Below are 13,831 nucleotides of genomic sequence, written 5' to 3'. Positions count from 1 at the left end.
TTGGGTTTTTTTTTACGTCGATTAATTAATTTTTTTTGTGCTTTTTTATTGATATTACCGAACACATTTCCATCGTCAGATATTACGATAAAAGCAATTTTTTTTTCTAATAAAATTTTCTATAAAAAAAAAAGTTAGGCGGAGTTGTATGAGTTTGCCGTTTTAATGGTTCAAAAGTTACAGCCATTTAAAGTCTAGTAAAAAGCATCTTTGAACATCTGTCACTAAACTAAACTATTTATTTTACATAAAAAGAGTAAACAATAAATCACGAAGAGCATCTCTGGATAAAAATTTTTAACGATGGGATAGTACTGTGTACTATCAATTTTAAATAAAAAAAGTTTCAGTACAAATATACTCACTTTTTAATTGGGATTGCTCCGAGCTTTTTAGGTAGATTTCTTTAGAAATCTAACTATTGCATTAGTCTTCAAGGTGAAATTTTCACCTGATTTTGCTATCATATGTTATAATTAGTCGAGTAGGTTCCAAAAATACCATTGGTTAAAAAATTTATATATATATATATATACATATATATATATATATATATATATATATATATATATATATATATATGTATATACGATGTATTTGATTTTCATAGAATTTTTTAACAGAAGCTTAGTTTGGGCATTTCCGGTGAAAATTCAAAATTTGGCCGAAAGTGCCCAATTAAATCTCCTGTTAAAAATCCTATAACTAATCAAATGAATCCTCTCACCTCGAAATATCTCAGGAAATGCCCAAACACAGCTGCTGTTAAAAGTGGAACTCAAAATTCCAATTTTAAAAGGTTCTCCACGGAAGTTACATTTTGGCACACCCTAATATATATATATGTGTGTGTAATATAACCAACCTTGTCATCAGGATATCTCGAAAAGTTTTCAACCGATCTTGATGAAACTTGGTACACATATTCTTTGGGTAATTACCGAGGTCGAGTTCGAAGATGAGCAAAATCGGTTAATTAGTTTAGAAATGGTGGCCATTTAAAATTTTGTAAATTTCAAGTTTTGTAACTTTAACCGTTGAAGATGATTATATTACCTTCAATTTGACCTATAACACTTATACTTTATGAAGATTTTTATTAATTTTATAGGCCATTCAAAAATTTTAAAATAATGAAAACTTTTTTTCAAATGTGGTTTTTTTAGAATGACTTTTAAACAGCTTCACCGACCGATTCCAGAAACTAATCAGCTCTTAACATAAAAAAACTACGTCGATCGCCGCCGGACCGGTCAAAATCGCTTGATTCGTTTGTGAGATATCGTTGACGAAAAAAATCGAAAAAAGCGTTTTTTTCAAACAAATTCAGAAATTTTTTATCTGATCAATTCACGGTTTGAAATTCATCATAGAATTCAAAAAACTGCATCGACTGTTGTCAACTACGTGATAATCGGTTAACTCGTTTAAAAGTTATAGCGGATTGAAAATTTAAAAATTACATAAACATTTGTTATTCAACAAATTAAATAACATAAATAAAGAAAATCTCATATCACATGAAATCTACCTTCCATTTCGGGTGAGGCCGAATGGCATTTTTTTTTTTCGTTATACGTATGTACTAAAAGATCTTTGGTTTTTAAAAAGTCACCCCGAAATAATACGCTCTAATGCGTACTGTTTTTCCAATCTTTACCTTTTTTTTTCTATTCACGTGACCAAACTTCGATATCAAGAGACAGCAATGGTAATTTTTTTAAAGCATTCAACAGCATGGGTTAAAGTTTTTCGAAGAGTTTCGTTGCGGAATAATCAATAACGAAAAAACGTGAGTTTATTTAAATAGTTTGATTATATGATATCGAAGTTTTTTCTTTCAATTTTTTTGTAACACGTACACATTGTTATAATAAAAACTAAACAGATAGTCTCCATTTAAATAGCAATTATTCAATTAAAATTTAATTTAGCGTGGCCTATGAATAAAACGAACCTGAACCAATGTTTCAGTTTTTACAAACTTTTTTTAATTATTTTTAGTGGATTTTAAATTATAAATATAACTATTTGTGAAACAGAAGCTAATTATATACAGTCGACTCTCAATAATTTGAAACTCAAGGGACCAGAGATAAATTTCAAATTATCAAGAGTTCAAAATAACAAGTGTTTAAATAACCACGAGGGGGAGGGGGGACTGAAGGAAATAAGAATTTGATCAAAATTCGTCATTTATTATTTCTATATTATTATTATGTATTAACAATTAAATTCAATAATACAATTATTCCCAAATTTTCATTTCAAAAAGAAGTCTGTGTCTGTGTCTTGAGTACACTCAAGAATTTACAATTTTATAAAAGCAAAATGTTAACAATTAAAACAACATTCTAGTGAATTCAATCTAACTGAAAACCACCCAATTTATTAAAATAATAAAGTAACTTTTATTTATAACAGGCATATTAGCATTGCGAATAAATTTGAATTTTTCAAGAAAAATTCTTGGATCAAATAGAATTAATTTAAACAAAAAAAAATTTTTCTTAGTTAAAGAATTTTTCTACTTAAATAAATGCGATATGAAGCTCCTCAAAATGATTATCTTCGTTCAAGAATTTTTCTTTTGAATCAATTTGGTTTTTTTTTCTTTCAGTGTACTCAATTATATATCATTATATTATGATTAGTTCAATATTTTTAATTTATCTCAATAATTACAAATGAATAAACTTAAAACTTGTTTCCTATCTAACAAACTATAATAAAAATTTAAAATCGCATTTTAATGCGATACGATTCAATTCAAATTAGATATCGTAAAACTTGATTCTCTGGTTACCGCTAAAAATTACAAGATACCAGTGAAAGAAAATATTAATGCTATAGTATTAAATTTACACATGAGTAGCGAAGACCAAGTAAAAGGAATACATTCATATATAGACGCACACATATATATTTACTCGACATAATAGCAACGTAGGACTTTGTTGCAAGTATAGCACAAAAACGTAGGCGACCAACGCAAACATGCATATTATCGTAAAACATAGACTCCTGACCACAACAAACGAAGATAGACAAAGCGGGCAAAGAAAAATAAGGACAAATAGTCTGGAAAAATGGTCAGGAAAAGTGAAATTAAACTATAAACAACAGTGCAATGTAAAGTGTGAGCCACAAAGCCCGTGTAACACGTTACAATGTAACAGTAAATGTTGTTGTTAGTATTAGTAGTGAGAAAAAAAGAGGTTTGTCTTAAAAGCTAGAGAGGAACAAATAGCAGTCCTTTGGTCGCGTAACTTGCGGGTTATTAACGTTTTCGTTTATACTCGGGCATGCTGTGTACAGCAAGAGGTGTAACACCCAAACGCAATTAAGACGGCGACACCAGGCACCTTGTACTTAACGTACACCAGAGCTCTGTAAGCGCGGTAACAGCGGCATAATACTGTACGTTTGTACCACCGTCCTTAAGCCCCGATGAAACTCATTAACACTGACGGAAACGTTTAGAAATAACTTCAAGGTAATGACAACTACTTTCAACAATTTACTACCAACATTTATACGGTTTATTACGCCAACAAATGTTAATTAAAACGCTAAATAAATCTCAGTTGTACGCGTGTTTATATATTCACATATTTATATTGTAAACACAATTATAATCATCATTCATTCATATTTTAACTCGTTAAGTAAATTTTCCTTCAATGTTTCAGCCTCAATTTATTAAAATTAATTAACGTTCTCTTGTCAATTGAAAATATAATTTTTGAACATGATAAGCAGTTTCTTCTTTTATTAATAAATAAGGATTAATTGAATAAATTTTGTTGAGGTTGTCAAAGCAAAAGTTATTAAAATTAATTGATTTGTCACTTGCAAATAAATTAAAATAAATGTTACTATTTTCTACTGATCAATTTTTATTACTTTGTTCTTCTATTGAAAATTCATTTGATTGTATTTTAAATTAAAACATACCATTATCTTATGACAAAAATTTTGCTTACAAAAAAGCTGATTAAATCGAAAAAATAAAAATACTAGATTGTGAATGACACGAAAAGGATTTTCAGTGATTACATGAAATTAAAAGAGGATTAAAAACATTAAATTGGAATTACCAATTAAAAATTATCGAGTATATTATTAAAAAGCCGATTGTGGTTTAAACTGTTAAATTTTAAATATTTCAAGAGCATTAATTAACTTAACTGGTGAATACATAAGTAAAGTTATGTATACATACTGGTAAAGAACTATAGTTCTAAAATGTTTAATTTAGCTCCTAGGTTAGACAAATGTTAAGAAGAAAAAATATTTTTTATGACCTCCAGAGCTCATTTTACCGTAAAACGAATGAACGAAATAATTGTTCTCGAGGGTGAACATTAGAAGAGGGCTGTTCGCGCGAATTAAATTGCAGCCACACGATCCGCCGCACGTTTAAAACCACTTTACCACCATGACGACGTCAGAGTTACCCTTGCTGACCGTGTACGGTTAAGTAACCAGAGATGCGATGCTGCAATTCACTGTGTTTAATATAATTAAAGAGAAGCTGGAAAGTGTATAGCTGTGAGTCAAAGAGAAATTATAAATTTATACATACACACACATCCACATACATACATACACATATCCATCACAATAGACGTAGTCGCTACATAAATCACTGACCAATTGACGCTATAATGGAGTTTAGCTTGCTCATCCTAGACTAATTATTGCCAAAACTAAAACTAAGTGGTTTCTATATCTTTATGGAGAAACAAAGGAATGTGTCTCCAATGAACTAATTAGATTGTCATTGGTCATTTATTCGTCAATTCTGTATGACATGTGAATGAATATTTATCATCCCTGTGGTTCAAATGCGTGTCATTTAAATTGAATAACATAGCTTTAGCGGTGAATATTAAATTCTTAGAGAGATCTCAATTAACAGCGAATAATTAGTAATTATGAGGTAAAATTGTCGATTGTGTAGATTTATTATCACACATTAATAATCATTCCCAGTGGTTTCATCCGGCATTCTACAACGATAATGATGATAATGTTCAGAACAACAATTTAATTCCTGTCTGCATACAATTCAAATGTAAGTTGAACGTTCATTGACTTCAATCAGCGCGAAAATGTCAAGTGCAATGAGTAGAATATATATATTATTTGAATTATCACAACCTTCGCCTACGGATGTCGCAAAACATTAAGATATTGACACATGTATAGTAGACTCACTTTTATAATAAGCACATGTGCACACTCGAATGCATAAGTCTGAACGATTATTTCCATCAGTGAGTGTTAAGGTCAGGCGAGCAATAAGAATGAAAGCTTTTCTGTGCATTGTGCTCAAAACATTTGCACACATCTTATTGTCGTGCGTGACGATTATCCCTTTGTATTGATTCCAACGCATTATTGGATTCTATGAATTTTTCCGATTCAAAATAAATTTACGTTGGTTTGATTAAAAATCACTGCTTATCCTTTCATTTCTTTACAATAATACCCCAGCGGAGGATGCATTTCGAAAAGGCAGAACCAATAAAAAATAAATGAATGAATCGAAATATAGAATGAAATGAAGAAATTATGACGCATTCTGGCATGATTCCAATCCGATTAATGCGTAAGACACGAATCGGATTGCACAGAATGTGTGTATATGTAAGTAAGGATGTGTGTGAGTATACAGAGAGGAATAGAGATTTGAAATAAGGCCATGTGCGAGCGTACTTAACAGAACGTTGCGTTCAAACGTGTCCGATTGGATTAAACCAAACGCTAATGCCCACTATCCGATAACCTATGCCACAATGACGTATTGCTACGCATAAGGCTAATGGATTCGAATTATACCGATGCTCACTACGTTGAATTAGTCACTGATCAGAGATGTCCATCGTTCGTAATCCAATACTAAGTCTCTAGTTTCAATAAAACGCATTATTGTTTTATTTATCACTTCAGGTTTAATTTAACTGCATGATCGATTCTAATATAAATTATATTGATTTATTTTTAAAGTCTTCATATTTAAGAATACTTTTTTTATCAAGTAAATTGCCAATTTTACATAAAAGTCTGATTAATAATCAAAATTTTTCTCAATCGTCTACTAAATTAATGATTCATCTATCGTCCATAAAATGATGTCGAGAGGTCAAAAGTTTAAATTATTATCGATCATACAGATAGATGTAAAAATATACAGGGTGTCCCAGAAGTAACGGACGCCATTATAGCATCTGATAAACAAAATAATTCTGAGACGAAAAGTCCTTAGCTATTTTTCAATCAGACGCATAGATAATGAGCACTAGTGAGAGAGCACTAGTGCTCTCTCTAACACATAAAAGGACGTTATTTTAATTAATAATTAGTGTCCAGTCAAGTGCGTTCAAAACTAAGACGTTTGCACGTATGAATGTGTAAGTAAATATGTGTGACTACGTTAGTTGTAGAAGCTAGTTAGTCATACAGTTAGTTGTGTCTTTGTTTGGCACGTACTTTACTGGACACTGGCGCTCTTTCTCTAACAAATAAAGAGACGTTATTTTCAATTAATAATTAATTATCTATGCAGAGGTTGGCAATGGCCCAGTCGGCTCGGTGCTCGCTTTTCGAAAGAGTGGGACCCGGGTTCGATCCCAGCACGCACCAATATTTTTCAGTGATTATAATTAAAAATATGTGCGTTACGTTACGTTGCCATCCTCTGGAAGTGGCAGAGATAGCCGGGCGGCACACGTCTGACTTGGGCGATCACACATTTTAAGCAAAAACTTGAATGGGTGACCACTCTAGTCAGCGTTGGCTAGCACGAGGGATCGCTGCACACTAGGAGAGGGGCCTAATGTTCCAGTGGTCGATAAATAAGAGTTTCTTATCAATCACTGTAGACCTAACCCAGCTCCGACTGTACTAACATGGGTTTTTTCTGTGGTTTTCCCATGTTACTGTTCCAATAGCCGAGTGGTGAGGATCAGGGCAAATGCGGTACAGAAGGCACAAGTCGGTCTACAGCCGCAATGATAAGGCAGAGTTAGCTAAGCAGAATGATAAGGCTTAGGGTGTAAAAGGGCGTTATTACGCCTGTACACTAGAAATCCGTATAATAAATAAAATAAATAATTATCTATGCGGTTAATTAAAAAATGGCTAAGGACTTTTCGTCTCAGAATTATTTTTTTCATCAGATGCTACAATGGCGTCCGTTACTTCTCGGACACCCTGTATATTAACACTCGGATATTAACATCATAAAGTAAAAGCTCCAATTATTTATCAGGGTTCGATTTTTGACGTCTTACTTTATCGCATGATAAATTTAATTACCTAGGATGATGATGATGATGATGATGATAATAATAATAATCATATGCATCTTTAGAATATCTTTGTAAGTCAAGAGAGGCGTTAATTACTGATGTATCCGAGTAATCCATTTTATCAATTAATAAATTTAGTTGAATTTGAAAAAATAACAGATTGATCAACTCGTTGTAAAAATAAAAATTCAACAATATTAATTTTAATATGATAAAAGAAAAAATAAAATTAGTACCTCTCCGCTTATAGGGTCAATTATTGATACTTTTACCTAAAATGTTTCACCGAGCAATGTAAAATATTTTTGGAATCCATTTGTCGACTTACTTCGAGTTATTTTGAAACCATATTAGTTATAATATAATATAATAATAGTTATAACAAATATAATATAATATAATATAATAATATAATAGAATAAAATATAAATTTTAAATAACACTCAGAGCAAAAATAAACGATACTGTCTCATTTATTCAGAAATAAGCTTAAAATTCTAAACTAATTGACCCAATTCAATAGTATATTTCTTATCGATCCATTTTCATATTCAAATGGAATACTGCAACGTCACAGGAAGTATATATAATAATTATGTTCATCGAGCTATTTGATCCATTGTCAATTATGATTATGAGATTAAAATAATAATAATTATATGAGTATCCGTGACTGTAATCAGTCACCTGGTTCCATCAGTGGCTTACACACATACAACATAAACATGAACTAATGCTGAAAATGATTTCATTCATGACGTCATTTGACGTCGCATATTGCTCAGTGGCGAGTATGTGTAATGTCAAAAGCAAATATATAAACATAAATACAGAAGCATCATATAAATTTATACTGATTAGCACACTACACCACAAAGGAGTACTTGATGGTTTAGCTAAACTCCAGACATGTTAATGTCCACACCGAATGTTCTAATATTCGAAATGCTATGTTTACCACAAATTCTCTGCATATATAACCATACATACATGCATATATGTATATGTATATGAATACAGATGTATTATAGATGTTGATGTAGATACAGATAGATAGATAGATACATAAATACATAAATACATGCATACCTAGTACAGTGTGGGCACAAACGGACGAAATATTCATCCACATGACGTAATTTCGAACGAGTAATGCTAACTACTGACTATTATATACTCTCAGCTACTTTCGATCTTGCGTGATCACCAAATATAATCAAGCAACCTGCAAATCAAACATTTAAATCTAAGATACCATGAATTATATAATATCGTGCTTCATAAATGTAAATTTGCGTGTTGATTCAACATTTTCCTCTGAAAGACTAAACTAAATTTTTACAATCAGCAATACAAATAGCGTAATAGCAGTAACAACAAAAAAGAAAATTAATCACGTGACTAACTTGAAACCCCATCAGGAAGCCCGAGAACTCGATGACCGAGTCTTTTGCAGTCATTGGCCTCTCTTCCTTATCTCTACGCTGGAGGATCGAACTGGTATATACAGGTCGATTATACGCAGATTGCTCGCGTTCTCACATGTACATACACATATACATACACACACAACCCCAGGGTATAGTAGGTACATACATCCACACATTCTTACAGGTTAACTGAATCCAGATCCAGAGGCAGAGGTTCTCCGGCCGGTACGACGCGGTCACTGTTTGATTCTTATTCTCCTTCGCCGTATGCACGTGCGCGCACACAAATATTCAAGTACCGCCGTACATACTGCTAACTGTATGTACACTCGATTAGTAATGGTGCATACATGTAAATATATACATATACGAATATATATCGTCGTGTAATATAGTAGCGCTGTAGTGCTTAGCCGAGCTTACTACGGGACGCGAGTCTCAAGCCAACGATAATAAACGAGCTTTTACAATATCACCATCCTGTAAGTGAGTGAATATGTGTGTGTGGGTGTATGTTGGTCCCTGCCGCAGACGTCTGGCTTTGGCTTGAGCTTGAGCTTTAAAATCGTCAGGCTGTTTTTCTTTTACCCTCAATAACACACACACACAAATACAGACAGACATTATTCCGTCTCTAAATTTTCTTTCTCTCTTTTTTTATTATTTGCCTTCTATCGTTTCTCGTATACTCATTGAAATCGAATATTTCGTCTGCGGTGATTTTACGTTCATTCGGTTAATCGATCTTTGCCCACAGACGCCACATGAAAAAACAATTAAAATAAAATAAAACAACAACTAATTTAAAATAAAATAAAAAGTAAAACAAAGTAAAGGCAACCAACAAAAGTCGTTTAAAAATTTAAATTGTATTACTACGCGTATCAGATGTGACAAAAGCATACGTGAGATTAAAGAGAAAGTATAATGCAGACTAAAAAATAAAGTCGTAATGCAAGTACTTGGCACAGTCTGGAGTGGATGAGCTAAAGAATTGAGTAATAAAAAACCTAAAGAAGTTTTTAAAAAGTGAGACGGAGCCGAAGATAAAGATTAAGAGGAGAAATAAGGTAAAGATAAAGATAAAGATGAAGGAAACCAAGAATAAAAGGAAAAAGTATAAAAGTATAAGAGTATAAGAAGAACGGCAGAGGCGGTGGTGGAAAGACAACAAGTAAAGGCTTACGGCGAAGAAGTTGCTCCGGAAGAGTAAACACTATCGCGTCGTCATTCCATTGGAAAATCGCGCGTGATCTCAACCGATGGCTTTTGAGATACCTCTTCACACAACTCAAGGGCTATCCTTTACCCTAGCTCTTACCTCAGCTTTTGCTCTCCTGCTCGCTCAGTTCGTATTTGTTAGATTTTTTTTGGTCTTTAAGTAAAGATTCTTGTGGAACAGAAGTGTATGCATGTGTGTGTGTGCAACCAATAGCCTGTTTACCATCATCTATTCTATCGCTGCTGTGAGCTCGTGGTGTATAAGTGTGTAACCACTCAAGGGCTTTCGGACATTCACCATGCGAATGATTCTGTTTATACATGTGCGCTAGTAAATCATCGAAAAGAACGTCCTCAAGACTCGCACGCGTGTCCACTCATCGCGTGATAAACCTCGATATAGACTCGTTGATGTCTTTAATTAATCAATTTCCACTAAAAAATTTCAGAGCTCCTTACGAAAAAACTTTTACTTGAAAATTTAATACCTCAGACATAACTCTCTAGTAAGGAGACGATTCAGCTATCATGCGTCCTCTATCACATACTTTCAACGTTACCGTTAGTGGAAAAATTAAAAATTTCTTGAATCTACCATTCGGTTGAAAGAAGAGTGATCGTAAATTTGGTACTCTCTTTTCTTTATTTTTTTTTTCTTGTTTTCTGGCACCGGGAGGGTTTGACTATGAAGTGAAAAACGTGACACACCACTTCAAAGTGATAATCCACCCGAGGATAGCCGACTTACGAGTGTTGGAGAGAGTAGATAAGCTTCTAGACACGATGACTATTGGGTCGTATAGATACAAGCTTGGAAAGTCTTTTCGGTGCCAAGTCTCTAATTACTTTCGTTTTAATACTTTCCAATATCGCCTATCTCCCATTTCAAGCTGACACGTACGTACTTTTATTACTTTTTTTGAGTTTTATTATTTTTTTATATCAATTGATAAAGCCATTTCGAATCTCTACAGGAAATAGTCCTTCAATATTCTATCTCGTTTATTTACAATTTATCAACATTTGAAAGTTTTAATAAAAATTTCGGGCGATTTATTAAATACAAAATAAATAAAATATGGAGCAGGTGACCTGAATCAGAGTATTTTATAGTCTCAATAGAGACGTAAATCATAAGTTAGTTGAATAATTAATGAGTCTTAGAGAGCCAGTCTTCCATCAATGACAAGAGAAACAACAAGGATAATATATATCTATCAGTGGTGTTCAAGATTCACGTGATACGTTAGTCTCACAGCAGGTTTAGTTCTACAAGCAAGCTGCACACCGTCATAGTAATCCGATTCCTTTGTGTCGAGTGGTTGATTGATTCCGTTTGCGAAACCCTAAACTCAATCGTCGACAATTTCCCCACAAGTATCGTCGTATATATAGATATAGAATAGGTTTATGCGCTTGATTCATGAATCATGACGTACGACGAGCCTCGCTATACCGTAAATACACTAAACTCAGTTGCAATGTACAATTTTAATGGGATTGCCGATCAATCACGTCAACATTCAATTGTGCTGCTAAATCAATTTTCAGTTATCAATTATCTCGTGTACACTGAGCCAAATTTCTTATCTCAATCAAAATCTTAAATGATTTACTGATCGAGCAAACAGCTCAATAATAAACCCAAAAAAAAATTTAACTAAATTGTTAGCTAGATTTTTATTTTTTCCACGTCCCATCGTCCATAATCTCGGGGCTTTTTGACTTTACGCTGTTGACTTTTTAGATTTTTTTACTATCGGAAATTGATAGGAAAGGACCAACGAAGAGGATGCCGGTGAGTGAATATTGAATTCTATCGGAACACGACGACGCGCGCCCAACGGCGGGGCAATTTCCAGAAAGATAGAATTTGAATAAACGCTTTCTCGTTAGCCACGAGGTGTCGACGAAAGGCCAAGAAACTGTCTGCTTTATTGGCTGATTTTATATATATATATATATATATATATATATATATATATATATATATATATATATATATATATATATATTATATGTACATAAGAAATATATGCATATCAACATGTGTATGAATGAATTTGTATATAACTTATGAAGCCATGGGTCCTATGAATTGAAAATCTATTCACGACACTGAATTTCCTGGGATTATTGCAAGGAGAACTAAGGCAAACATTAATTTCCTTCGCATTCATGAGGAGAGAAGGAAGAGAACACTTAGAAGATTCAATCGCTAGATTAAAGTTTAATAGATAATTCATATTGATAAAATCGTGACTCAGTATCAGTGTCAGTAATATCAATATTAGATGCATGATTTTTAATATTTTTAAATAAACGAAATGTTAAAAAAAATTGACATCATCTATGTGATGCAATGTAATACGGAATATAAATCCACGGTGGAATTGGATTCACATCAACACGGGTATAATTTGAATATAAAAATATAGAAAATGCAATGTCTGGTTCGTTGAATCCATCGGATGAAAAATAACGAGGAATCAAAAGATGACATTTTCTTTTTTTGTTAAATACCGAAGAACTTATTCACCGTTCTTTACCTTCTCCGGGGAAATAATATGAAAATGGAATAATAAGTGATGGAAAAATATAAAAGTAAGTAACCAAGATGATAATGTTAAAAGTCTGTTGGACGAAACCAACGAGAAGCTTGATCAAAAAATAATGTTGCCCGAAATAAATGGAATAGAACCGATGAGTGGAAAGATAAGAGGAGACCATCGGGAAATGAACAGAAAGATGTAATTTAAGGGGAAATAGAGGCTTCAAGAGGTGGAGGAAGATGATGATGGGGCGTGATAGAAATTGACTGCTCGATAATCGAAGATGAAGTCCCAGAGTAGACCGCTCAAATGACTAGTACGTAATTAAATTCCTAGCACGCCCGACATCTCGTCTTTCCAAAAGAGACTGCTACACTTCTGCTTCCCCTATTCACCTCATGCCGCATCACATAGCAATCTCGTTTTTAGTACGATCGGCAAGTTACTCTCGTCATCGCGGAAGTCCTAGATGTCGGCTTTTATATGTTCTGACACCGCTTTTTTTATATACTATATATTATATACATCGTAATTCTTTAGTTGTACATATATCCATCTTTTTGATTTACTTCGTCGACTTGCTATCTATCTATATTTATATATCAAAGAATAAATATATGAAAGAAGGGCGCAGAGTTGTGTGCCGAAAGATATCAATATTCTAGCTCACGAAAAATGCCAGGTCAGGTCACGTGGGATATCGTAAAGAGATGAGAAAATGTCAAGAATAATATTTATACAAATTATAATACATATTTTATATTTAACATTTAATATTTTGTTTTTTCATTTTATTTACCGTAAAAAATTTGCAGAGCATTCATTTTTAAATCACCGCTGAATAAAACTCAGTACTTGTTCCAAATACAGAGCTTAATTTAATTAAAACTCCGGAACTTCAGCTGAAGTGATGGAATGAATTCTGATTAAAAATGGACTTTTAATTCACCTACGCTCCGATTTCCTACAATACAATCTCTTACTGTATTTTATTAAGGAAAATACATTATTGGTTAATGATTTTTCTCGACAGGTCGTTCACCAGTTCGTCCTCATTTTCAATTAATTCCTTTTGTTTTTCATCCCTCTATATATAAATATATATATAGATATGATAGCTCTCGGACAAGACTAGATAGCTCTACCATCACACGGAAGAAATACGCCGGTTCTTATTTGGACAGAGGTGGCATCGGTACGCGCACAAGCAATAAGTAATTCTAGACCGAGGGAGGACTTGATTAATGGACTTCTTGAGCGCTGAACACAGTGTATGTCTAGTCGGTAGCACAGTACAGTGGGAGGCTCA

General features: G+C 33.0%; 1 protein-coding gene across 3 annotated transcripts in view; it reads left to right on the top strand.

Annotated features, from left to right (window-relative positions):
* Nucleotides 1-13,831, top strand: part of LOC123274955 (bifunctional heparan sulfate N-deacetylase/N-sulfotransferase) — a 161,033-nt gene that overhangs the window by 113,051 nt on the left and 34,151 nt on the right. The gene's annotated exons all lie outside the window — the stretch shown is intronic.

Source organism: Cotesia glomerata, linkage group LG1, assembly GCF_020080835.1.
Source record: "Cotesia glomerata isolate CgM1 linkage group LG1, MPM_Cglom_v2.3, whole genome shotgun sequence".
Classification (NCBI taxonomy): Eukaryota; Metazoa; Arthropoda; class Insecta; order Hymenoptera; family Braconidae; genus Cotesia; species Cotesia glomerata.
This window is presented reverse-complemented; position numbering and strand designations above follow the sequence as displayed.